The sequence below is a fragment of the Adiantum capillus-veneris genome, chromosome 26, assembly GCF_014529385.1.
Source record: "Adiantum capillus-veneris isolate H3 chromosome 26, ASM1452938v2, whole genome shotgun sequence".
Taxonomy (NCBI): Eukaryota; Viridiplantae; Streptophyta; class Polypodiopsida; order Polypodiales; family Pteridaceae; genus Adiantum; species Adiantum capillus-veneris.
Genome location: NC_140956.1, coordinates 103,222,352 through 103,247,984, shown reverse-complemented (window position 1 = coordinate 103,247,984; position 25,633 = coordinate 103,222,352).

Here is a 25,633-nt window from a genome sequence, read left to right as displayed (position 1 = left end):
CCATAAGACTGTAATCAATTCTTTCATGATTCTTTACGTTTCCTTTGTTGTCCCACTTATTTTGAAAATAGGGGCGATCCCATCTAGAAATAAGATTCCTACTAAAGGGCTTGGCACATACACTTTCTTTGAATGTAGAGTTTCTTCGAAGGATCCCTTGCATTTGTTTAGAGAGTGACCTTCCTTTTTGGGGCAGAGAAAAGGGGGGGGGGGGGGGGGTGCCACCAAGGTCTACAAATGGTTACAAGAGACATGGATGGTATTATTCTTTAGGAAGGGAGGGAGGGAGGGAGGAAAATCCAAAATCCAAGCCATTCTAGTGTGCATACTAGGTACTTCTATATGGAACAAATTTGTAAATCTTGGCACGTACAGGAGGAACAACCTGTGGTAGCTTAGCTCAAGGATATCGTGCAAGAAAGCATTGGGCTTATTACACGGTAGAATCATGCATTAAGTTGCATCCCTTGCTTAGGTTATAGTCTTTAAGGGAGAACAAACCGTTGGTCTATGGTAGGAGGAATTGGTTAAGGAAACATCATGTTTCTGCTTATGTATTGTACGACCTCTTTTTGAAATAGGTGTGCCTCTTAATTGATTGAGGTTCTTTGTATATTCTTGGCCTAGATAATATAACATCTCCACTCACAATTGTGAGTCCCCCCCCCCAAAACCAAAACACCCCCAAAAAAATAAAATTGGGACATGTATGCTTAAGTTTCTTGTTTTTAACTATTTTTCAACTATCTCCCAAGCATATATTAGAACATAAATCTATTGTAAGACATGCTTGCCTAGGGAGGGTAAAGGGCACTAGGTTCTTTGGCGTGGCGTTCTTCTCACTTTTATCGGGGGGCAGATGATGGACCTAGATGCACCGTGGAAAGGGCTCGCCCCCCTATTGAAGGCTTGTGGAACCTTGGTGACAAGGCTTGCGGATATGTTGGCCATTTGATTTGTTTTGGTTCAATTCCTCCCCTGCTTGGATGTATTGGATGGGTGTGGTTTTTTTTAATGGTTCTTTTTTGGCTTTGCTAATGTCTTTGGAGATCTATATTTGACAGCATTTGGAGCCTTTTTTTGGGCATGTGGTTTTCTTGTGGCAGCAAAGCCATCATGGTCACACCTTGAGAAGCTTCTATTGGTGATGGGCATCCTCCCCCTCGCCCCATATCCCCACCGACCCCTCGCCCTCCTCCCCCCTCTTCTCTCTTGTGCTTGTCTGCCCCCTTGCTCCTCACCTCACTTGCCCCCCCCCCCCCACAGGGCCCTGTTCCTACTTGTTTCCCCTGGGGACTATGGGCCTTGCTCTTTTTGGCAAGTACTTGGTTTGCTCTCCTATACAATTAGTCTACATCAATCATGTATTTATCTTTTGGAGGGTGGCTCCTGCATTAGCCATTGTAATTTTGGTTCATGCTGAGTTGATTCATCTTTAGGGCGACCTTTGTTTGGGGTGGCAGTCTATGGAGGGTCAATGACAGTCTTTAGGTGTTGTTGCTCAGTACTGCTATGTTGCTCAATGAAAGCCTTTAGGTGTTTTTGTTATGTACTATGTGCGCTCCTTGCCGCATTGTCGAAGCAAGGGACTTGCCTAACACTGTGTGCGAGCCACAGACGGCTCCAAGCACACAACTAGCTTAACTAGTAAGCTCAAAAGAGGGCAATGGTGTGTCACTCACCTCTCTATGCTCCTGCCGTGGAGGATTCCTCGCCGCGAAGAAGAAGGAGACGCCGCTACGTCGCGCTCAACCGCTTCACCGCCGTCGTGCCGCCGCAATGCTCGATCGCACTCTCTCTCTCTCTCTCACACACACACACACACACACACACACACACACACACACACACACACACACACACACACACAAGGAGGTGAAGAAGAAGAAGATGGAGATGCAGATGGAGCAAGAGCACTCTTCTATTGCACAAATGAGAGAATGAGTGAATTTTAGGTTTAGTTGGCTTTTATATGAGCTCACCCCATTCACACTTGGGCGCCCATGCTTAGCCAACTAATCCCTTGAATGTCCCAGTTAGAGTGCGCCTCTCATCGGCGATCACTCTTACCCTTTTCCTATTGGACCGACAAGCCCGGTACCTGACTCTACCAAATAAATAATACAATGTCCACCGTAGGTTACAACGTCCGTCTCATAGGTGATAGGGTGTCCGTGAGCCGTGAGGGTTAACATGCCCCCCTTCTTGATGTAGATTCCGTCCTCGGAAGCTATTGAGTTGAAGCTCGTTGGTCGAGGTGGAAGAGCATTTGAGATGAATGTCCTTAGCCTCCTTTAGTCACTGCAAAATCAAACAACATTGCACAGTAATTGCATTCTCATAAGCGATTAAAAAGCATATGCAATTTTAGGCAGACAATTGATTGGTAACAGAATTTTAAACAATTTGTCAGCAATAAGCATTAAATTTCAATGTAATCAAATGCATAAACAGATGTAAAGGTAAAAAATTAAACAAGTATGGGGTCGCTAATTTAACGGTCGAAAGGCACTAGAGATCGACTATTAATACCATGGGTAAGCTTCTTAATTTTCTGGTTAATTAAGTTTTTTAATCGCGAGAGCCAAGTATTTCATGTTCGTGGGCTGAATAGAGGCTATACCTAGAGGACCTTGTAGTTAAGCTACGATAAAAGGAATTTCTCATGAAATCATCGCCTGACTGATTACCTTTTCTTTGACCCCCCAAAGTCTTTTCACAGTGATTCAATTTGATGTGTGTGCTTATTTTGTATGCCTTGGGTTTTTTGCTTTTCAAGGAAAAGCGCCCACACTGGGAACCTCTAGGGCTCTAGTACCATAGGCAATACATGTGAGTGAAGTACCAAATCAAGCTGAGATTTCTCTTCCAGCTTAAGATTTTACATTGTGGCACTTTGATTTTTTGTTTGTTCATTTTCAACATTTTAATTTTGTAACTTTGGGGGGTCATATAACACTGATACACCTCCCCAGGCTCATCACACTAGTAAACTCCCTTTATAATACTTAAGGTAAAGGTCAATAGAAACTAAGCCCACTAGAAAGCCCTAGTACATTTCACACAATGCTGCCTAAATCGGATTAAGAACCTAAGTAACCATTGATTATTAGGAAGGCATTCCCCATGGTATTAAGAGAAGATCTCTAACACCTAACTTGGTCAAACTAGCTTAGTCGGACTGCTTGATTTTTAAACCTAGACAAGTGATTATGACAAAAAATTACATTGAATTAAATGTTTGATACTAAGCAAATGCGGTGAATATTAGGCTACCAATCACAATTAAAGCAGACAATCATAGATGCAAAAAAGATAAGGAGCAATGCTAATGGACAAGAAACACCTGTTTGTGTCGATCGTCGCGCTTGATTTGAAGAGTGAGTCGAGATAAAGATTCCATGAAGGTCCAAATCCTATCAATAGCAACACGCTCCTGTACACACTAGGAAACAAAAGGAATACCTCCAGGAGGCACATTAGTGGGAAAAGGTACCAACACTTATTGAACACAACAAAAAACATAAGGAACCCTAACCTAATTATTTGCACTCCTCCTAGAGAGTCAAGGAAATAGGATATTGTAGAGGTTGGGGGGAAACCCTAAGGCTAAACCCCTATCCTCGTCGTCGAGATAAACAAAGTCATCATCCATGAGACCATATGTGCCATCCGTGTAGTCATGTAAATTTTCTTCTTCATCATAGGTGCCCATGTTTACTAAGAAGGTCACTAGACGCCTATAGTCATCTTGGTCAAAAGGGTAGGCTTGTGCAATGGGAGAAACGCTCTCTACTAAGTATGGATCAGACGTGGTCAAGAGACGTATCAGCCATTCTAACTCCTCAAAATTCCTCTCACATGCTAGCGTACCTATCAAATCCCATTCACATGCAAGCACTGGAAAGACCATGTGAAATATTTGTGAAAAGTAACGAGGGTACCTCTCACCCAAGGCAGGAGTGGATGACTCTAGCGTACTAGCCATATCTGTACACGCAAATAGATGATGGTTAGAGTGCAAATATTACAAGGGTCGTGTTCTTGTGCATAATTTGTTTTTATGATTTTGTGTTATGGCTCTTGCTCTTTTACTTTTTTATCTTGTTTTTGTGAGTATAAGGCTTTATATATACATTCCCTAAGATTGGAGATTAAGAGGTCAGGGAGAAAGGTTGAGAGGGAAGCAAGTGAATAATGGATGTCCACAAACACTCCCCCCTTCCTTGGGTAGATCATACCGTTTGAAATGATATCGTCACCCTTTGAAACTAGTTGTTCCAAGTTGTTATAGGTGAAGATTTTTGCCAGTAGTTTTCTATTACCTTAGGTGCCTCGTCGAGTTGCAAGGGTGGTAAGGTACTCTCCCAGGATCGAACTTGAAGTGGTTCATCAGGTGATTCTTGAACACTGGAAGGTGTGGATTCCTTTGTAGCTTCATGGAGGTCCACTGTTGTAGGTGGAGGCTGTGTAGAAGCGTTTACCTCTATGGATGTATTACATGAGGAGCTAGAAGCTTCATGGAACTCCCCCCTTCCTGAGCTAGGTGGAATAAATTGGTTTTGCCTTGGAGCCCAAACTAGCTCTGGACTAGGTGTGTAGCATTCTGTGATCTTTCCCTTCCCACGGTGTGCCATTGGCTTTAGCGTTACACTATTTGACTCATATGGGTTTGTTGTCCATAGGGAAGGACACATTTTACGTTTAGGTACCCAAATTTGCTCATTTCCATCATAGTAGCCTTGGGCTTCTAATAGTCGTTTTGGAATCCATCGTGATTTGGTCTTGACTCTCCTAGGGCGCGCTCTTGGTTTTCCAGGGAAATTTTTTCTTGGAATGGATGGGAGGGTTGAGGTAGTTGGAAATAAGGCCTTGGGGACCCATTGATATGTACTCTTAGGTCGTGCAGGTTGAGTACTTGCAATATTACTGCTTGCTACAACTACAAGTGTTGAAGTGCTAGGTTCATGGGTAGCCGGCAAAGACGAGTTAACCACCTTGGCTTGTGAATGTTGGCTATCCTTCAACTTTGCTAGAGTTTGCAACGTAGGTGACTTTGCTTGAATGATAGGGGTAAGAGTCGGTGGTCGCGTCGTGACACTACCAGTATCCCAATCAATAGTGCATTTGGTTGCCAACATCCACGTGCGTCCCAGGTTTACATTGCCTTCCATAGCTCCCGCGGGCATGACTAGAAACCTCTGCACTATGCTTCCATTGTCATAGACAACAGGGGTCTGAAGGACTCCAAGAATAGCAGTTTTCTTTTTATTAATGCCCTTGACTTGCATCGTACTCGGGGATAGGGTCGGTTTCCCTAATTGACACCAAACTCCATAGGATAACAAATTGTGTTTAGCTCCCGTATCTAATAAGGCATTGTATAGTACTTTCCCATAGGGGCTGTTTAGCTCAATTGGGTATCGTAGGGGTGGCTCAGATTCTAATGAGTCATCATCTGTGTCCTCGAAAAATGCTTGTGTGATTCCCAGATTAGCCTCTCGTTGGCGTCTAAGACGTTGTTGTCGTTCTCGAGCCTCAACTCTTGCTTGGATTTTTCTAATCTCTACTTGTTCCTTGGCAGCCTTCTTTTGATGGATGGCTTGCAACTCTTCCTGGCTTAGAGGATCATAATATCTTTTGAATTTACTCCCATTAAGGAATCCAATGGTTTCAGCTCCATCTAGAGTCTCCACATGAATGGTACCTTGCGGGGTAATTTCACACACTTGATATGGTCCCTTACCAGCGTATTTCAATTTCTTCTTTTCATTACGTACCCCGTACATAAGAACTTTATCACCAACCTTGATGTCTTTATCCTTTAAATGGCTATCAAACCACTTCTTTCTCCTATCCTTCTCCACTAGAGCATTTCGCACAGCTAATTGCCTCTCTTCATCTAGCCTTTCCAGGATATATAATCACTCCACTAAGGGGTTACCATCCCAACCTTCTTGAGAAGCTACACGAAGACTAGGAATGACAAACTCCCATGGCATAACTACTTCTTGGCCATACACCATCTTAAACGGTGTGAAATTAATAGCAACTTTATACGCAGTACGATAAGCCCATAAAGCTGATGTAAGCTTTAGGTCCCAATCAGTGCAATGAGCCTCAACTGTCTTTGTCAAAATGGAGATGAGAGTTTTGTTGGTACTCTCAGCTTGGCCATTTGCTTGGGGATAATAGGGTGTAGACTTGTGGTGAGATATCATGAAGTTTGATGTGAGTTCTTTTATTACTTCATTTATAAAATGAGTTCCATTGTCACTCACAAGTTCAAAGGGGCATCCAAAACGTGTGATAATGTTCTCAAAGAGGAACTTAGCTCTTGTTTTTGCATCCGCCTTTCGTGTTGCTTTTGCTTCGGCCCACTTGGTTACATAGTCGGTAGCCACAATGATATATCGTGATTGCGTGTTACGTGCAGTCGGACTAATCGGTCTTACAAAGTCTAAGCCCCACTTTTCAAATGGTTGGGTTACCTTGATGGGATGTAAAGGCATCCTATCCCTTCTTTGTGGCTTGTTGAAGCGTTGGCATTCATCACATCCCTTTGCAAAAAGTGATGCATCCTTAAACAGAGTGGGCCACCAATAGCCTGGCTGTAAGATCTTTCGGGCAATCAACTTTCCTGAAAAGTGACCACCAGCTACGCCCATGTGTGCCTCTTGTAGAATATATAAATACTCATCCTCGCGGGCACAGCGTCTAAGAACATCATCTTTTCCTCTCTTAGAGAGAGTTCCAGCCAGTAAGCAATAGGGTTCGCATTCCTTGATTAATTTTCGAGCTATATCTTTTCGCAGCTCTTTGGGTGGAAAACCATTAACTAAGAAGTTAACAATCTTTTCACTCCATTCAGGCATTGTCTCAACAATGAACAAGGAGTATTAGGCAATTCATCATCAACCCCCGTAGGAGCTTCACCATTAGGGATACGAGATAAATGATCCACCATGACATGTTTCCTGTAGACATGTAGTAGTGTTAGTGTGTATACGCGCTTCACCAGGGGCACTTTTCTCCCACTGGGTTTTTCCCCCTGGACATTTGGTGTGAAAGGACACCTTATCTCTTAGGGTTTCATATAATCTTTGTAGCTCTGAGTTTGTATATACTCTATTATTCTAATACAGAGAGACAGACTACAGAGATCTCGTACGCAAGCTCTGTGTCTTCTCCTTCTCCATCTTCTTCCTACTCTGAGTTGTTGTCTTCCTTCTGTTTCCTGTTTCATCATCTTCAACAATTGGTATCAGAGCAAGGTGATTTCCAGAGCCTCTACTTGCGTTTTCGCGTCCGCGCGTGCAATCGCAGTTTTCAGGCAGTTTTCGGAAAATTTGCTCGTGGGAGCATCCTCGACGTTCCGAAGCTGTTCGAGCCCTCAGAATTTTGTTCTGAGCAGCGTAGCAGAAGTTACTTTTTGGAGGCGTTTAGATCAAGAGGGTGTGCTTTTTGACATATTTTCTTCAGGTAAACAGTTCTTTTGGGAAGCAGCTTGTCTTAGCTTTGTGCTGAGATTTTGTGTAGAGTTTTGCTTGCATTGGAGAGGAGATTTGTGAATCTCTTGGAGGTTCTTTTGCTCTCTTGTGTGCATCCACAGTATGGCTCCATCTACGGAGAAAGAGATTTTTGGTGCGTTTACATCCGAAGACAAATTGGATGGTACCAACTATTCTCTTTGGTCTTTTATGGCCAAAAATGTTTTGGTTGGTAAAGGATTGTGGGATTATGTATCTGGAGATGAAGTTCGTCCAGTTAGCATTGCACCTGCCACGCCTGGTCGTGGTGCAGATGTTGGTGCAGGACCCTCACAAGTCACTCTAGAGCAAAAGAGATGGGATACTAAGATGCACAAGCTATGGCTGTGATTGCCTTAACCATAAAGAGGACAATCACACCACATATCAGATCTTGCAGAACTTCTGAGGATGCTTGGAACACTCTGCAAGCTATGTTTGGAGGAAGAAACGCTGCCATAATAGAGTTTTTGAAGAAACAACTTGACAAAATACAGATGGACGAAGGTGACGATATCGTCGAGCATCTTACAAAAATCAAGGATCTTAAAGAGCAATTGCTTAGCATTGATGAAGTGATTCCAGAGAAGGACTTGGTTTCCAAAACACTCAATTCACTACCACCATCTTATTTGACTTTTCAGATTTCTTTGACTCTGTCTTTGCGAGCTAATCCTGAGCCTCTTCATTTTGAAGAGTTAGTGGCTTTGCTATTGCAGGAGGATCAATCATGTAAGAACAAGTCTTTATAGGTGGATGGTATGGATCATGCTCTTGTTGTACAGAACAAAAACAAGGGTAAAGAGAGTGCTCATTACTCCAAGTCTAGTGCAGGACAATCTTCAGAGAAGTCTAAAGGTGATTCCAACAAGTCCAAGAAGAAAGGTAAATGTCACTACTGCAAGAAACCTGGTCACTACATTAGTGAGTGTAAAAAGTGAATTGCTAAAGGAAAAGAAGAAAGAGTCAAGTTTGGTTGTTTCAGCTTTTGGTGATTCTTCTACAGCTAAAGAAGAGTCTGCAAACTTTGTGCAGGATTCTTATGCTTTTGTAGTATGTTCAGATTTTTCTGCTTACAGTGTTGACAAGAGACAAATGATTTGGTACTTTGATAGTGGTGCATCCAGGCATATTACTTCAAGGAAGGATTTGTTTTGTTCATTGGATGCAGCTCTAGCAGGAAAGAAGGTGACATGTGCAAATAATGCTTCTTATCCAATCAAAGGCGTTGGTAAGATTTTGATTACCATTTCAGATGGTTCAGATTTATGCTTGCCAGATGTCTTATATGTTCCAGGGATCAAGAAGAATTTGTTGTCTGTATCCTCTCTTGCAAAAAATGGTCTTCAGGTCATTTTTGAGGATGACAGATGTGTTGTACGAGATCGAGAGAATGGTTATTCTCTTATCACTACAGGTACGCTGGAAAATGGACTATTTGTGCTAGATCGTTATGAAAAGCATATTCAGGTATGTATTGCAGAAACAAAGACTCAGGCCATGCAGGATGCTGAGTTGTGGCATGCTAGATTTGGGCATGTTAGTTATGGCAGTTTGATGACTTTACAATGTCATAATATGGTGCATGATTTGTCTTTATTGGAGATGCCACCAAGACATGTATGTGAAGGTTGCGTTCTTGGAAAGATGCATAGATTTGCATTTTCGCAGGATGGTTCAGTTAGAGGGACACAAAAGTTGCAGCTTGTACACAGTGATGTATGTGGTCCTATGAGGACGCCATCTATAGGAAACAGCCTTTATATTGTGACCTTCATTGATGACTTTTCCAGGTTTTGTTGGGTGTATCCAATCAAAGCAAAGTCAGATGTGTTTGCAATTTTTCAACATTATGTTGCCATGGTTGAAAATGAAATAGGTTGCAAAGTACAGACTCTTCGTACCGTCGAGGAGGTGAATACATGTCAGGTGCATTTAAGGATTTTTTGGGAAAGAAAAGCATTAAACACCAATGCACTATGCCATACACACCACAACAGAATGGTGTTGCAGAAAGGAAGAACAGGTCTTTAATGGAGACGGCTAGATGTATGCTCAAGGCTAAGAGTTTGCCTCATAAGCTATGGATGGAGGCAGTTGCTTGTGAAACACATGTTTTGAACAGGTGTCCTACTCGTGCCTTGAAGACCATTACTCCATATGAAGCTTGGTATGACAGAAAACCTTCAGTCAGTTATCTTCGTGTTTTTGGTTGTCTTGCTTATGCTCACATCCCTCAGCAATTACGTGGGAAGCTTGATGATAAGGCAATCAAATGTATATTTGTGGGGTACAGTAGTGGAAGTAAAGGTTATAGACTTTACAATCCTGCTACAAACAAGATTTTTGAAAGTCGTGATGTAATTTTTGCAGAAACTACTGCTCAACCTATGGTTGCTTTTGATGTACCTCATATGCAGACACATGATGTATTTGAAGGTTTGCTTCCTTCTTTTGTGGAGAATCAAGAATCACAACAGGTTGATAATCTTGATCAATCTTTTGATCAGCATGTGACACCTCATGATATAGAGGAAATTGTGCGTGACGAGCAAGAAGTTCTCAGGGAAGAAAGAACCTTGCCTAAATGGGTGCAAAAAACTTTGCAGGATAGCAAGTTGGATGCACCATTGCCACGAAAAACAAGTGCTGGTACTACTTTTGGCAGAGAGCAAGTAGATTTGGCTTGCTTTAGCACTCTTTGTGATGCAGATGAGCCTGATTCATTTGAACAAGCTTTAGAGTGTGTTCAGTGGAAAGATGCTATGCAGCAAGAAATTGATTCTATTCATAAGAATCATACATGGGATCTAGTGGACTTGCCTGCAGGTAAAAAGCCTATTGGTACAAAGTGGGTTTTTAAGGTAAAAAGGAAACAAGATGGTATTGTTGACAGGTACAAAGCAAGGCTTGTAGCAAAAGGCTATGCGCAACAGAAAGGCATAGATTATGATGAAACCTTTGCTCCTACTTCTCGTGCGTCCACAGTTAGATCACTAGTTGCAATTGCTACTCATCATGGTTGGAAAGTGCATCAGTTGGATATCAAAACTGCTTTTTTGAATGGTGATTTGCAGGAAGAAGTTTATGTAAGTCAACCAAGTGGTTTTGTTGTAAAAGGTCAAGAGCAAAAGGTATGTAGATTGCGTAAAGCTTTGTATGGTCTCAAACAGGCTCCAAGAGCATGGTATGAGAAGATACATACTTATTTGATTGGCCAGGGATTTCAGAATAGTCCAACAGAAATTACTTTGTATGTCAAAAAGAGAGATGGATTTCTCATTATGCTAACACTTTATGTGGATGATATGCTTCTTACAGGCAATACTGCAGATGAAATTGAAGCGTTTAAAGATGCTTTGAGAAAAACATTTGCGATGTCTGATCTTGGTTTGCTACATTATTACTTGGGTATTCAGTTTGTGCAATCAGAGGATGGCATATACATGTTGCAGGCAAAATATTTGCATAAAATTTTGGACAAGTTTGGTATGCAAAATTGTAAACCAATCTCTACACCCGTAGAAACTAGATCAAAGTTGAGCATGCACGATGCTGGAGAACCTTTTGATGTACATACTTATGCAACAGCGGTTGGTTGCTTGATATATTTGGCAGGCAACACTCGTCCAGACATTCAATTTGGGGTTTCACAAGCAAGCAGATTTATGCACAGCCCAGGTATGCATCATTGGCAGGCTGTGAAGCGCATACTTCGTTACCTTTCAGGTACCCCTAATCTTGCCATGTTCTTTCCAAGGGGGGATATGTATGGAAAGAACAGTTCTATGCAGCTTCTTGGTTACAGCGATTCAGATTGGGCTGGTGATTGGGCTGGGAAATGCATGTATATCTTGGCTAAGTAAGAAGCAACCCACAGTGGCTACATCAACTTGTGAAGCTGAGTACAGGGCAGCTTTCACGGCAACAGTTGATTGTGTATGGATACGCAGGTTATTGGCAGATCTTTGTGAGTGTCAATAGGCACCCACTACCATTTTCACTGACAGTCAGAGTGCTATGGCAGTTGCAAGGAATCCAGTATTTCATGCAAGAACAAAGCACATAGAGGTTCACTACCACTATGTCAGGGAAAGGCTACATGCAGGGGAGATCACACTAACTTACTGTCCTACACAGGATAACATTGCAGATCTATTTACGAAGGCGTTATCACGAGAAAAGTTTGAAGCTTTCCGACAAGCTTTGGGCTTACTCTCATACACATGATGATCTGCTACCTTCTACGGATTCACACTATCACTATAGGGGGGATTTGTAGACATGTAGTAGTGTTAGTGTGTATACGCGCTTCACCAGGGGCACTTTTCTCCCACTGGGTTTTTCCCCCTGGACATCTGGTGTGAAAGGACACCTTATCTCTTAGGGTTTCATATAAGCTTTGTAGCTCTGAGTTTGTATATACTCTATTATTCTAATACAGAGAGACAGACTACAGAGATCTCGTACGCAAGCTCTGTGTCTTCTCCTTCTCCATCTTCTTCCTACTCTGAGTTGCTGTCTTCCTTCTGTTTCCTGTTTCATCATCTTCAACATTTCGTCCCAGGCCTCACAACAACGGTGAAGTCAAACTCAAGAAGAATTAACAACCATCGTGTAATTTGACCTGTGGAACACGGCTTGTTTACCAAATATAGCAATGCTTGATGATCAACATAAAACACAAACTTGGTAGCAAGAAGGTAATAGCGAAATTTCTTTACTGCGTAAATCATAGCTAGACCTTCGCGCTCTGTAGTAGTGTAGTTCATCTCGGCATCATTTAATTGGCGACTTGCAAAGCTAATAGGGTAGTCCAATTTATGTTCTCCTGGTTGAGTTAGAACACACCCAATAGCAAAGTTTGATGCATCAATATGCACATGAAAAGGTACATTCCAATCAGGTGTTCGCAGGATTGGAGCACTTGTTAGGGCCTTCTTTAATAACTCATAAGATTGATGACATTCTTCCGTCCAGTGAAACTCGATAAGAAGCTTGTACAATGGACGCGCTATCTCGGCAAAGTTTAAAATAAACCTTCGATAATAACCAACATGGCCCATAAATCTTTGAACTCCTTTATAGTTCGTAGGTGGTGGCAAATCGGCAATGGCTTTAATCTTACTCTCATCTGTGGATATCCCGTTCTTGGACACTATATGCCCTAGAATGACTCCATGCTTAACCCAAAATTGGCCTTTGAAAGGGTTCAATGAGATGCGATAAAATCTGCACCTTTCAAATATTTTTCGTAGATATAACAAATGCTTCTCCCAAGAAGAATAAACACAAAGGTCGTCTAGGAAAGCTTCACAAAACTCCCTTAGAAATTCTTTAAACACAGTGTTTATTAATCGTTGGAATGTAGCAGGGGCATTTGTTAAGCCAAAAGCCATAACACGAAATGCGAACACTCCAAACTCTGTGATAAAAGCAGTTTTATCTTGGTCCTCTAATGCAATTGTGATTTGATTGTAACCAGAGTACCCATCTAAAAAGCTATAAGCTTCCTTGCCCGCAACTCTTTCAAGCACATGTTCTGAATATGGCAAGGGATAATGATCTCTCCTAGTAGCTGCATTAACTTTCTTGAGGTCCACGTACACTCTTAGTTTCCCATTCTTTTTTGGCACAATGACTATTGGAGAAACCCATTCTGAGTGCTCAATAGGGTATATGAATCCACATTGGATAAGTTTTTCAATCTCCTCTTGTACAATTTTGGCGTACTTAGGATTCATTGGATAGGGCCATTGCTGGATGGGTTTAGCAATGTTGATCATGGGAATTGTATGTTGCATCACAGAAGGTGGAACGCCCTTCATGTCATGATATGTCCAAGCAAATATATCCTTGTATTCCTTGAGGAGCTCCTTAAGTACAGCCTCTTCAGTTTCGTTAAGGTCTTGAGCAATAAAGACTGGTTTAGACTCCTCACCTGGTTCTGCTAATTCTATCTCTTTAACTACCGCTTGACCATCATAGACTCCACTGCTTCCATTGGTAGGTATTCGTTGGCCTTTGGCATACACAACCTTTCGCTCCCCCGTGGTATAAGATTTAAAATGTTCAAGAGCCGTATGTAAGTCAACAGGCTCTTGTCCTGACAGAGACCTTTCTTTTAGTTCTACCTCCTTTTGTTGTTGTGCTAACTCTCAGTTTTGACGTCTTCTTATAGTTCGACTCAATTTCGGCTCTGTAACCTCCAATTGAGCGAGGTCAATGGGTCGCGGGCTGCACCACATGACACTCTGGAGATGTTCACCCCAATTGTCTACTAGCTTTCGATGAGCATCACATGCCCCTAGATAGCTAAGCCATTCTGCAATAGAACTTTCCTTGTTTATCCTAGCTCTCACATTTGCTCGATATCGTCGTCTCTTATATGACCTTTGTTTCTTGTTAAGGTTTTGATTTTGGTAAATGTTTGAACTCGACTCTCCTGATAGGTCTTCGCTTGTATCTTCTTCACTCTCATATAAATTACCATAGATGGTCGTACCAGGCCTTGAGTGTTTAGTTTCTATACTTGGTTCACTCGATGTTTCCTCAGGTTCTGAATCCATTTCTCCTTGAGATTCCGTTTCTGATGCGTATTGGCGTGAAGCCTTTGAGGAATCATCGATTTCACTCTTAGGTAGGTGTGCCTCTTTCTTATCATCGGATGTTACATGCGCTACACCTAACATGTTTACTGGTGCAATGTGTGGTATCTCTTCCCCATCTGGTGTTACCCAGGTTGTTCCTCTAGCTCCCCATGTATCTATAGTTGCCGCTAGGTGTACCCAATCGACATTGTGTGACTCAGCCATTCCGGGTAGGATATCCATATAAGGAGAGTTCTCCCCAATATCCATGTCTTCGTTACACGTGTAACAATACTGTAATGGAGCTGAGTAATTGTAGTGTCTGATCCATTATCAATGATGAATTTATTTCCTAGAGGATGCGTTCGACCACTTAAAAGATCAACTCGAATGACAGAGTCTTGGAACTGTAAGTAGACGTGGTTTTTGGACCAGTCATGCACCATTTTTGCTTCCCTCATGAATGGACACCCTAAGATCATCTCAAATGACATAGGATGCTTGGAAAATTCCATAACAATGAAAGTCTGCCTTACCTCGTGTCCCAAGACCTTGATCCTGAGATCCTTTAGCATTCCAATAGGCGTAACAATAGATCCATTAGCCATTTTTACCACTATGCTTGTGGCTTCAAGGTGAGGTCTTCCCATAGACTCCCAACAACTCTTTGTCACCATGCTGACTCCTGCACCACCGTCAAGGACCCCCTTTACAGTTAATCCTTTAGTAGTGATTGGTAGAGTAGCATTAGATTCATCACCTTCAAAGTATTGCCCCAACTTGTTAACGGGTATTTCAATTACAGATTCCTGTCCCGCTAGGTCAGATGGTGGTGCTAAATGTTCCTCATCATTCATTACCGAGTCAGGTTTGTTCATATGTGCAAAATGTGGTAATCCGGCCTGTAATTCTCCATTGAGGAAGGCTCGAAGAGCTGAGACTAGCTCGGGGTCTTTATATAGTTTGGACATGAGTCCCTTGACGTGGGGAAGATGGGATCTCCATTTCTTCGATAGGATCAGGTAGTCCCTCTGTAAACATTCTTTCCATCAAGAAGTGAGTACGCCCACTTTCCCATGACTTTAAGTCACTTTCTTCTTGGATGACACTAGGTATGTCCAAGGGTCTATGGACTTGTTGGGGTGTTGTTGTGTAGGGAACACGGTGTTTGTAATCTGGATCTTCCTAGGTGCTGGTTCTAGATCCCTTTGGGTATCTTCTACCAAACTCCTTAAATGCTTGACTCGCTCAATCTCCTTTGTAGGGTTTGGGTAAGTTCCTATCTTCTTTTTGGATCCTGGCCATTGTGGCTCATGAAGATCTTCCTTGTTGGTTTCTATGTTAGTGGTCGTTTTGGTCTCCATGGTTTCACCTGAATCAGAATCTTCTTCAGCGTCGTTCATATATACGGGGTCATCACCAGTCCCTATGTTGGTCTTTGAGCTGGGGTCTGACTTCGCTGCTTTTTGTGATCTCTTTCTTTGTGTTTTCTTCTTTTTCTGAGATTGGGCAATTGATGCCGTGTCTCTTTCCTCAAGAATATAATTTTGTTTTTGGAGCATCGATCGTGTGAGTGCGTTTACTGGTACTATGTTTATAGTTGGTGGTGTCCCATCAACAATCTCTATTAAGTTCAATGGTGTGATTTTCGGTGCGTTTGGATTGTTAGGACACTGTGCGATCAAATGATCTATGCCACAACGATTACAAGTGAGTATTGGCATTGCCAATGCACTCCCTTGACTTGTTTGCATTAGTGCAGCATTCTTTTGCATTCTAATGGGGCACTCAGCTACTCGATGTGGTCCACCACATTCGTAACACTGAAGAGGTGGTCTCCTGGCAAAACTATTAATGTTTTGGCCACTTGCTGCTAGCGTAGTAGCTTGATATACCGGTTTGATTTGTCCCCAATGGTCTTCCATATAGTACATGGGACACTCCCCAAGGATGTCGGCTCCATAGGTGATATTAGAGTCTATGTCCTCTTTGCAATCTACATAAGTACTAGATGACTCGCAACCTATTTGGTTCATAGGTGTAACTCTTGGATGAGGGGGTTGCGGTCCTAGCACTGGAGGTGGCAATGGTGTGGTTTGGACCACATTTTGGGTTTTAGGGACCATGTGCTGTAATGGAAACTGTTGCTCCATGGGTGGGGTAGGCATCAATGCAGGAACTCGAGGTGAGTCTGCCCAAGCTATGGGCGGTCTATTTTCCATGATGCGTTTAAGCATTAGGCAATCCTTCGCTTGATGGCCATACCTACCACACGCGTTACAAGTCCCATTAAACTTTACTATGAAAGTAGGGCATTCACTTGTAGTATGTGGGCCCAAGCAAATTGAGCACCATTGTTGCTCCCTTCTTGGATACATATGAGTGTTTTGTGGATCACGATTACCCCTAAGGCTTTCTTGGATGGCCTTGGTAAGATCTGCCAAAGTCATCTCAGATATCGTTTGCTCTTTCACAATTGGCTTTATCTTCATTGGCTCATGCCCTGACGCTTGCGAGCTACTAGACTTCGGCTCGGCAGACACTCTTTCTCCTGCAATCATTAAATTATCCTCCAATTGGATTGCATTCATGGTGACTGCTTCCCAAGTAGTGATACCTCTAATGACTAGGCCATTATAGATTCTTTCATGTCGTAGTCCCCTAATGAATCTATCGAGCAATTGGTTGTTGTTGAATCGCTTGTTTGGATTGCATTGAGAATTCAAATTCTTTAGGCGACTAATGAAGTCTCTCACGGATTCACCTTCTTCTCGTTGGGCTTTCTGGAGCTGAGAGGCTACACCCCAAAGTACTCCCTCTCGTATGTGCTCTTTCAAGAACAATCTCCTAAGAGTAGAGTAGATCGTTTTCTCTTCTACTCTTAAGGTTCTATACCAATCTCCAGCCTTTCCACTTAGGGTCAAACTCAAAGCCTTACACTTATGTAGCTCATTATGCTCTTCCAAGGAATCGCACACATGTTCAAAGACTTCCATATGCTTTCTAGCATCTCCGTCTCCACTGAATTTCTGTGTGAGCTTAGCTACTTGAACTGCCTTGCTCCTAGGCTCTCTATCAGGTGCACTACGCATGTTTTCCGCAATAGAGCGACCGATAGTTTGAGCAAATGCTGCCAAATCTCCTATTTGAGCAGGTATAATGGGTGTATGTGCTCTTGGAACCACATGTGAGATGGGAGTTGGCCTTGGCCTTGGCATATGCGCGGCTCTTGGGTCCCATATTTCGTATGGTGGTGTACCAGACGGTGGTCCAAAGTTTACAGGTGTGGCCCTAGGCATAGGGGGTGCCTGATATGGCATGTTATTATTAAATGGCATGGCTCCACTTGTATAGGAGCTTGGATAATGCCATTGGATTGTAAGCTCTTGGAATAATCGGAGGTGTAGGAGCTACATGAGGCTGAGGTACGACAAGTGCACATGATTGATACATAGATGTAGGTATAGTTGGGGGCACTGTGCTACTAGGCATTGGCGCAGTATTAACAAATGAACTCCATGGTGTACTTCTTGTCATGCTCACCACTGGGATATGCATGGTAGCCGTAGTGTCATTAAGAGAAAGATGAGCTAGATCTGGGAAGGTAAAGCTGCCACTTGTGGGCTCAGATTGTAATGAGGCTCTTGGCGAAACAACATATGGAGGATCAATGGGGCTCACTGAGGGAGTCTCCATTTGTGATAGGGTTGGTTGGTTGGCCTTTCCTGTATCCAAGAATCTCATTAGGCCTGTTGAAGGCATGTTGATCCCTGTGTTCTGTCTTTCTAACTCTACAATCCTATGGAGGACATCACAGACTTTCTGTTGTTGCTCATCTATGCTAGTAGCACCCGATGTGGATTGTAGAACATCTAACCAACCCACATGATAGGTGTGTCCTGTGTACCAATCAGTTAAAGCTTCTGCTTGTAGGTCATACTCCCAATTTTCGTTTAGGAATATCCCATCTAGGCCTGGCGTGCTGGAGGTTTCCCTCGAAGTGGAAGCATTATTGCTCCTCATCACTTGCCCCTCCGTGACTGCTACCTTGGGAGCACTCGGCTGCTCGGCTGGAATGATTGTTGTCATAGGAGCCTTTGCTTTCAGGGCTCGACTTTGTTCTAGCCTTCGTAGGTTCTCAATTTCCTTCTCCCTTGTTGCTTGCATATAGCGTTCGATCTCTTGTACTTCGGCAAGACTCCTACCATCGGGTAGTAGAACCTCAGAGGGAGGTAGTCCTAAAGGATCAGGAGGTGCAGTGGATGGAACATTCGCATGCACACTCTCAAGAAGCATAGGGTCTATTTTAGGCATGAATGAAGAATTTACTTCCCCACTCCCTTCATTTATTTCATTAACCACATGTTCGGAGCGAGTAGCTCTACTAAGGGTCTCTTTTAAGCGGCTAAACACGTTGGACCCGGGCCGTGGGCCCATGGCATGCATGTCTTGACTTGAACTATCAGGGTTTGGTGCAGGATACCCCTCCATGACTTCGTAGTCAGAGGAAGAATCACTAGACGCGATATGAGGATCTTGGGTCGCGCTACCTTGAGTCCCGGCCGAAGGTCCATAACCTAGGGTGGAGGAATAATGGGTGCCCGCGTAATTGGAGGCACTACCAATATTCTTGTGCTCTAACACTCGTCCAGAGCGTAGGTTCATATGACTTGGATCCCCTAGAAGTGTCAGTGAGTGCCCGTGAAGGCTGCTCACCTAGTATTTTTGGGTGCAAGTCTTTTCTTAATTTTGTTTGATTTTTTGGTCCTTTTTTTTTGACCAAGCTATAGAATAGAACGTATGATAGCTCAAAATGAGCGTCTCGGTCAGAGGGACGTGCCGTGCTTTACAACCCTCTGTTTGGTCACTTTATGCCCTCGGAATCCCTAAAACCATCAATTTCTAGTAGGGAACTAGGCCCAAATTAGAAAGTCTAAGGGTGCAAGTGGGAAGAGAAGGGAGGAGAGTGGAGGACTTGCCCCACATGCTCTCATTCCCTCTTGAGGGGGTAGGGTATATATATAAGAGTGAGTCTAGTATATATCATAGGACTGAGGACTGAGGCCTGAGCCTGGGCTTGGGCTTGGGGAAATGATCCCGATCCCGATCAAAATTTTAGTGTAGCCTTGGGGAAATGATCTCGATCCCGATCAAAATTTTAGTGTAGCCCCCTAGTCACTCACGCTTAAATATTTTCGGTTTTTTTTAAAAAAAAAAGGCAACGACCGCGCGCGGTTTACGTGACCCTTTCTTGGCCACACACATTGTCAACACCTACCTAACCTCTCTGTCCACAGCTCACAGCTCACTACCTTATCTACTTACTAACAGTGCTGCTAACAATGCTGCTAACCACTAACGAATCTGTTAACCACTCTGCTAACTGCTTACTTACAATGAGCTAACTGTCCACCTACTTCCTCTCTCACTACCTTACTGTGCAAAGACTGTGTGCAGGCAAACCTTAACAGAAAGCTGTGTACAGACTGTGTGAAAATAGAAATTGCTAACTGTCTACCTACTTACTCATTCACTGCGAACAAGCTAACGACTACTAATTGTGCAAAGACTGTGTGCAAAAGAAAACACAAGATTATGCAGAAATCACAGAACTTGCAGACAATACAGAAATTAACAACTTGCAGAAAAATAACTCATTCCTCTTCCTCTTCCTCTTCTTTCCTACTACAAACAACTCATAGAAGAAGCACAAAGTGCCTCTTGGGCTTAGTGCAGGGCGATTCCCCGGCAACGGCGCCAAAAATGTGCGCTCCTTGCTGCACTGTCGAAGCAAGGGACTTGCCTAACACTGTGTGCGAGCCACAGACAGCTCCAAGCACACAACTAGCTTAACTAGTAAGCTCAAAAGAGGGCAATGGTGTGTCACTCACCGCTCTATGCTCCTGCCGTGGAGGATTCCTCGCCGCGAAGAAGAAGGAGACGCCGCTACGTCGCGCTCAACCGCTTCACCGTCGTCGTGCCGCCACAATGCTCGATCGCACTCTCTCTCTCTCTCTCTCTCTCACACACACACACACACACACACACACACACACACACACACACACACACACACACACACACACACACACACACACACACACACACAAGGAGGTGAAGAAGAAGAAGATGGAGATGGAGATGGAGCAAGAGCACTCTTCTATTGCACAAATGAGAGAATGAGTGAATTTTAGGTTTAGTTGGCTTTTATATGAGCTCACCCCATTCACACTTGGGCGCCCATGCTTAGCCAACTAATCCCTTGAATGTCCCAGTTAGAGTGCGCCTCTCATCGGCGATGACTCTTACCCTTTTCCTATTGGACCGACAAGCCCGGTACCTGACTCTACCAAATAAATAATACAATGTCCACCGTAGGTTACAACGTCCGTCTCGTAGGTGATAGGGTGTTCGTGAGCTGTGAGGGTTAACATATTGTTATGTGGTCTTGGCTTGGTCTATATGTCTGGTGGTTGTAGTTGGCATCCGTGGCTCTTGTTGAGCATGAACTATCATGTAATTTTTTTGTTGTATCTAATCTATTCAGCCACATATTGTGGGTTTTGCAAAATAAAAGACGTGCTTGCAATACATAGGTACATACGTAGGAGGTGGTTATACGAGGCTTAGTAATCAGTTATTGAAATAATAGCTAAGCCTCATTCTTTGTCCCATGCAAAAATTAGCATTAAATGAATACTATTTGCAACTATGCCAATTTTGGCATAGTTGTGAAGTTCAAAGCATAGTTACGAGGTTAAATGAATAACTAAGCTCTGTGTGACCATGAAAAATGCTTAGTTATTCGCTCTTCTTTGTGGCATCCAGTGACACACATACCCCTTATTTGAAGGTGTGAGGCTCACTTCAATAGCTCGTCTTTGACATGGTGTCGTATGGTTTTTGGAGGTGCTCTGAGGGTTGCGGCCATCTGTTGGGATCTGTCTTCTGGCTGCGGTTCTATTTGCAAGGTGATGGAGGGTCATGCCTTCCCCCTTATGCGATGTATATTGGTCGGTCTATTTTCTATTGCTTTGTTTTAGTCTAATCTTAATATGTTGTAATCATTATGATGTAATGGGTCACCTTGAGGGGGTTTCCTCTGGGGGTGGCAATCCTAATGGTTATCGTGGCAGCCTCTTGATGGTGCTCTGTCTTGTTTTGTTGCACTACAATGGTCTCTTATGGTACCTATATGGTTTGATGTAATTTTTTGGACTCCATGGCTCATTTTGAGGATGAAGATGTATGGGTTTTTCGCTTTCTAAAAGAAGCCTTAGAGGAGAGTTGGGTTTGGACTACTTTCAATGGTTTTAGGGATAATTGAGACTTACCTTAAATGTTACTTCAGTTTTAAAATAGTAAATGGATCTTTTCATTTCACATTTTGACATGTCTTGATTTTTCTTGCATATTATTGTTTTAGAATGTTAAATTGAAGCTTCACCTTGCATAATTCTAGTCAATTTTATAAATACGTGCTAGGCTAAACCTCCTCATGGGAACCATCTCTTTCCTATGACACGTAATGCATGAAGCATACATGCATGACCCATGAAGCCCCATTAAATGAAGTCTACAAAAGACTGCATTAAAGAAGGTCCATGATCTCTATCCTTCAGCATACATGCATGACCCATGAAGACCCCATTAAATGAAGTCTACAAAAGACTGCATTAAAGAAGGTCCATGATCTCTATCCTTCAACAACCTAGCTTTTATCTATAAAATCTTGATGTGCGTTATTCATTTGGTATCACTTTAATGCATTGTCATTTTACTTCTGCAACCATATTGAGTTCACCTTTTAATTAATCTTTGATTAATAACATTGCGCTAGTTATCTATGAATGCTAGGAACACATATCCACCCTAACATAGTCCCAAAAACTGGTATCAGAACGCCATCATGTAGGTAGTCTCGTCTCTACTCACACTAGATCCATCATTAAAATTTCATTAAGCCATGTACATACAAGATTAATCACTCACTTTTAGCATCTTATTAATCTCATCTTGCATTAAAATTTTTAAAAAAATCAAAGTCCCTGTATTCATTCATTTAATATTAATCTCTTAGTTTTATAGTATTTCTCTTTTGCATATAAGTTAAGATATAGTCATGACGAGGATGCATTTATTGAAAATATAACTTTTAAATTTGCAAGGAAAAGTCTAGGAGTAGTGTCCTTCCGAGGTACCTTTTCTCCTCAAACACAACCAACCCCTTCGCACTCTAGCAAGTTGAGCCAGCTGTTGCAGTCTATCACCGTCATCATCTCCTGCCAAGGTCAAGTCTTGGTTGCTGGCCTGAGCATCCACAATCACGGCAAGACTCCTCACTACCAAGTTGCCCAAGCCCCATGCCTCTGTAGAGCACAATACACGCCTGGAGATAACCTCCTTTCTGCTCGGTTGCCACAACCCTGGGCTCAAGCTCGCGAGACACCACTAAGGCCTTAATCTTATCTTCGCTCATCCCCGCTTCATCCTTACTCCGTTGTGTTGCTATTTATCCACGCTGTTGGCGTTATTAGCATCCTTTGTATCCTTACCTTCAGCCCTCAACTTGCTAACCAAACACTACCAAGCACCATGCCGCCCTCACCAAAATCACTTCCATAAGGGCAAAACCTGTAGGCCTTGCTATTGGACCTTGCTCCTGCACTCGCCACAACCCCCTACACTCAATTAATAGCACCCCATGATCGCCAGGACTAGTTTACCCAACATTGCTACAATTTCGCCTCTAGATTACTGCTCATCTAGATCCTCCCGTCGACTCAGCCTCGTGCTTCATCCCGTGAAGCTCCCACTTCCAAGCCTATCAATGCCTCTTTGTTGTGTCCCGTCACATCACAATGTTGACGGGGTGCAGGTGATTACATCACCTTCATCGACAAGTTGTCTGATGCAATCCTGATGGGAGCATGACAACATCGCACCATGAAGATCTGCCATCATCACTGGCGTCAATAGTGCATCATTCACCGGCTATAGTGCTCTTAGTCTTTGTCATCACTCCATCGACCTGCAAACCTCTTTTTTGGGCTTAATAAATATCTTTTGTTTAAGATTTGGTTCCCACGGTCGTGGTGCTACCTCAAGGATTGCATTGAGTTTTTCTATTTTTGACCCTTTCCAATGTTATAGCCTTGCCACATCCACCAAAGGGAGGTGTTCCATTGACTTCAAGCCCCTCGTAAGTACTATTAAGGCAACTACCTAGCACTTTACACATTTCAAGTTTGCTCAAGGGAGAGATTCGTCATTTTATCATATTGTATTTGGGCAAGACACTGCCATAAAGATAGTATCTCTATTTTGATAAGATCCCCATTGCATATTTTACAGCTCCTAACATTTTGCACCCTAAGCACAATAGAATGAGCATCACTCTATTATACGGAGATGATATGCTCTATACATGATCTATGACTTGTACAAAGACATGAACCAAGGAGATGATGAAGATGAAGAATGTAACAAACATCATAAAGAACATGAATGCGAGTCAAGGAGGAAGAAAACCACCATGACACATGAAGCAACACAGCCTTCACCACTTTTATGATTATGATGATGATGTACTCTAGTTCTGATCCTAGGAAAAGAGAAGTGATCACCTTGAGAACCATGAGCTATTGAATCCATAGAGAACTAGCCCTGATGAATCAGTGAATCACAATATTTCTAGATGAATCACTAAAGAGTACCATGATGAGGTTTAAGGGGGAGCTTGTTAAGGTAAACCTCCTCATGGAAACTGTCTCTTTCCTATGACACATAATGCATGAAGCATACATGCATGCATACATCCATGACCCATGAAGAGCCCATTAAATGAACGGTCTTATCCTTCAACAGCCTAGCTTTTACCTATAAAAGCTTGGTGTACATTATTCATTTGGTACCACCGTAATGCATTGTCATTTTACTTCTGCAACCATATTGAGTCCACCTTATAATTAATGTTGTGATTAATAACATTGTGCTAGTTATTTATGAATGCTAGGAGCACATATCCACCCTAACATAGTCCCTAAAACTCGTATCAGAACGCCATCATGTAGGTAGTCTCGTCTCTACTTACACTAGATCCATCATTAAAATTTCATTAAGCCATATACATCTAGGATTAATCACTCACTTTTAGCATCTTATTAATCTCATCTTGCATTAAATTTTTTTTAAAAATCAAAGTCCCTGCATTCATTCATTTAATATTAATCTCTTAGTTTCATAGTATTTCTCTTTTGCATATAAGTTAAGATATAGTCATGACGAGGATGCATTTATTGAAAATATAACTTTTAACTTTGCAAGGAAAAGTCTAGGAGTAGTGTCCTTCCAAGGCACCTTTTCTCCTCAAACACAACCAACCCCTTGTCACTCTAGCAAGTTGAGCAATCTGCTGCAGTCTATCACCATCGTCATCTCCTCCCAAGGTCAAGTCTTGGTTGCTGGCCTAAGCATCCACACTCACGGCAAGACTCCTCACCACCAAGTTGCCGAAGCCGCATGCCTCTGTAGAGCACAATACACGCCTGGAGATAACCTCCTTTCTGCTCAGCTTCCACAACCCTAGGCTCAAGCTCCTGAGACCAATAAGGCCTTAATCTTATCGTCGCTCATCCCCGCTTCATCCCTACTCCGTTCTGTTGCTATTTATCCACGCTACTAGTTATTAGCATCCTTCATATCCTTACCTTCAGCCCTCAACATGCTACCCAGCACCATGCTGCCCTCACCAAAATCACTTCCATAAGGTCAAAACCTGTAGGCCTTGCTCTTGGACCTTGCTTCTGCACTCGCCACAACCCCCTACACTCAATTAATAGCACCCCACGATCGCCAGGACTAGTTTACCCAACAATGCTACAATTTCGCCTCTAGATTACTGCTCATCTAGATCCTCCTGTCGACTCAGCCTCGCGCTTCATCCCATGAAGCTCCCACTTCCAAGCCTATTGTTAACCCTATCACCTACGATGGACATTGTATTACTTATTTGGTAGAGTCAGGTACCGGGCTTGTCTGTCCAATAGGAAAAGGGTAAGAGTGATCGTCGATGAGAGGCGCACTCTAACTGGAACATTCAAGGGATTAGTTGGCTAAGCATGGGCGCCCAAGTGTGAATGGGGCGAGCTCATATAAAAGTCAACTAAACCTAAAATTCAAGCATTTTCTCATTTGTGCAATTGAAGAGTGCTCTTGCTCCATCTCCATCTTCTTCTTCTTCATCTCCTTGTTTGTGTGTGTATGCGTGAGAGAGAGAGAGAGAGTGTGTGCAATTGAGCATTGCGGCGGCACGACGGCGGCGAGGCGGTTGAGCACGGCGTAGTGGCGTCTCCCTCTTCTTCGCAGCAAGGAATCCTCCACAACAGGAAGCATAGAGCGGTGAGTGACACACCAACGCCATTTTTGATCTTACTAGTTTAGGCTTGTTGTGTGCTTGGAGCCATTTGTGGCTCGCATACGGTGTATCGCAAGTTCCTTGCATTGACACGTGCG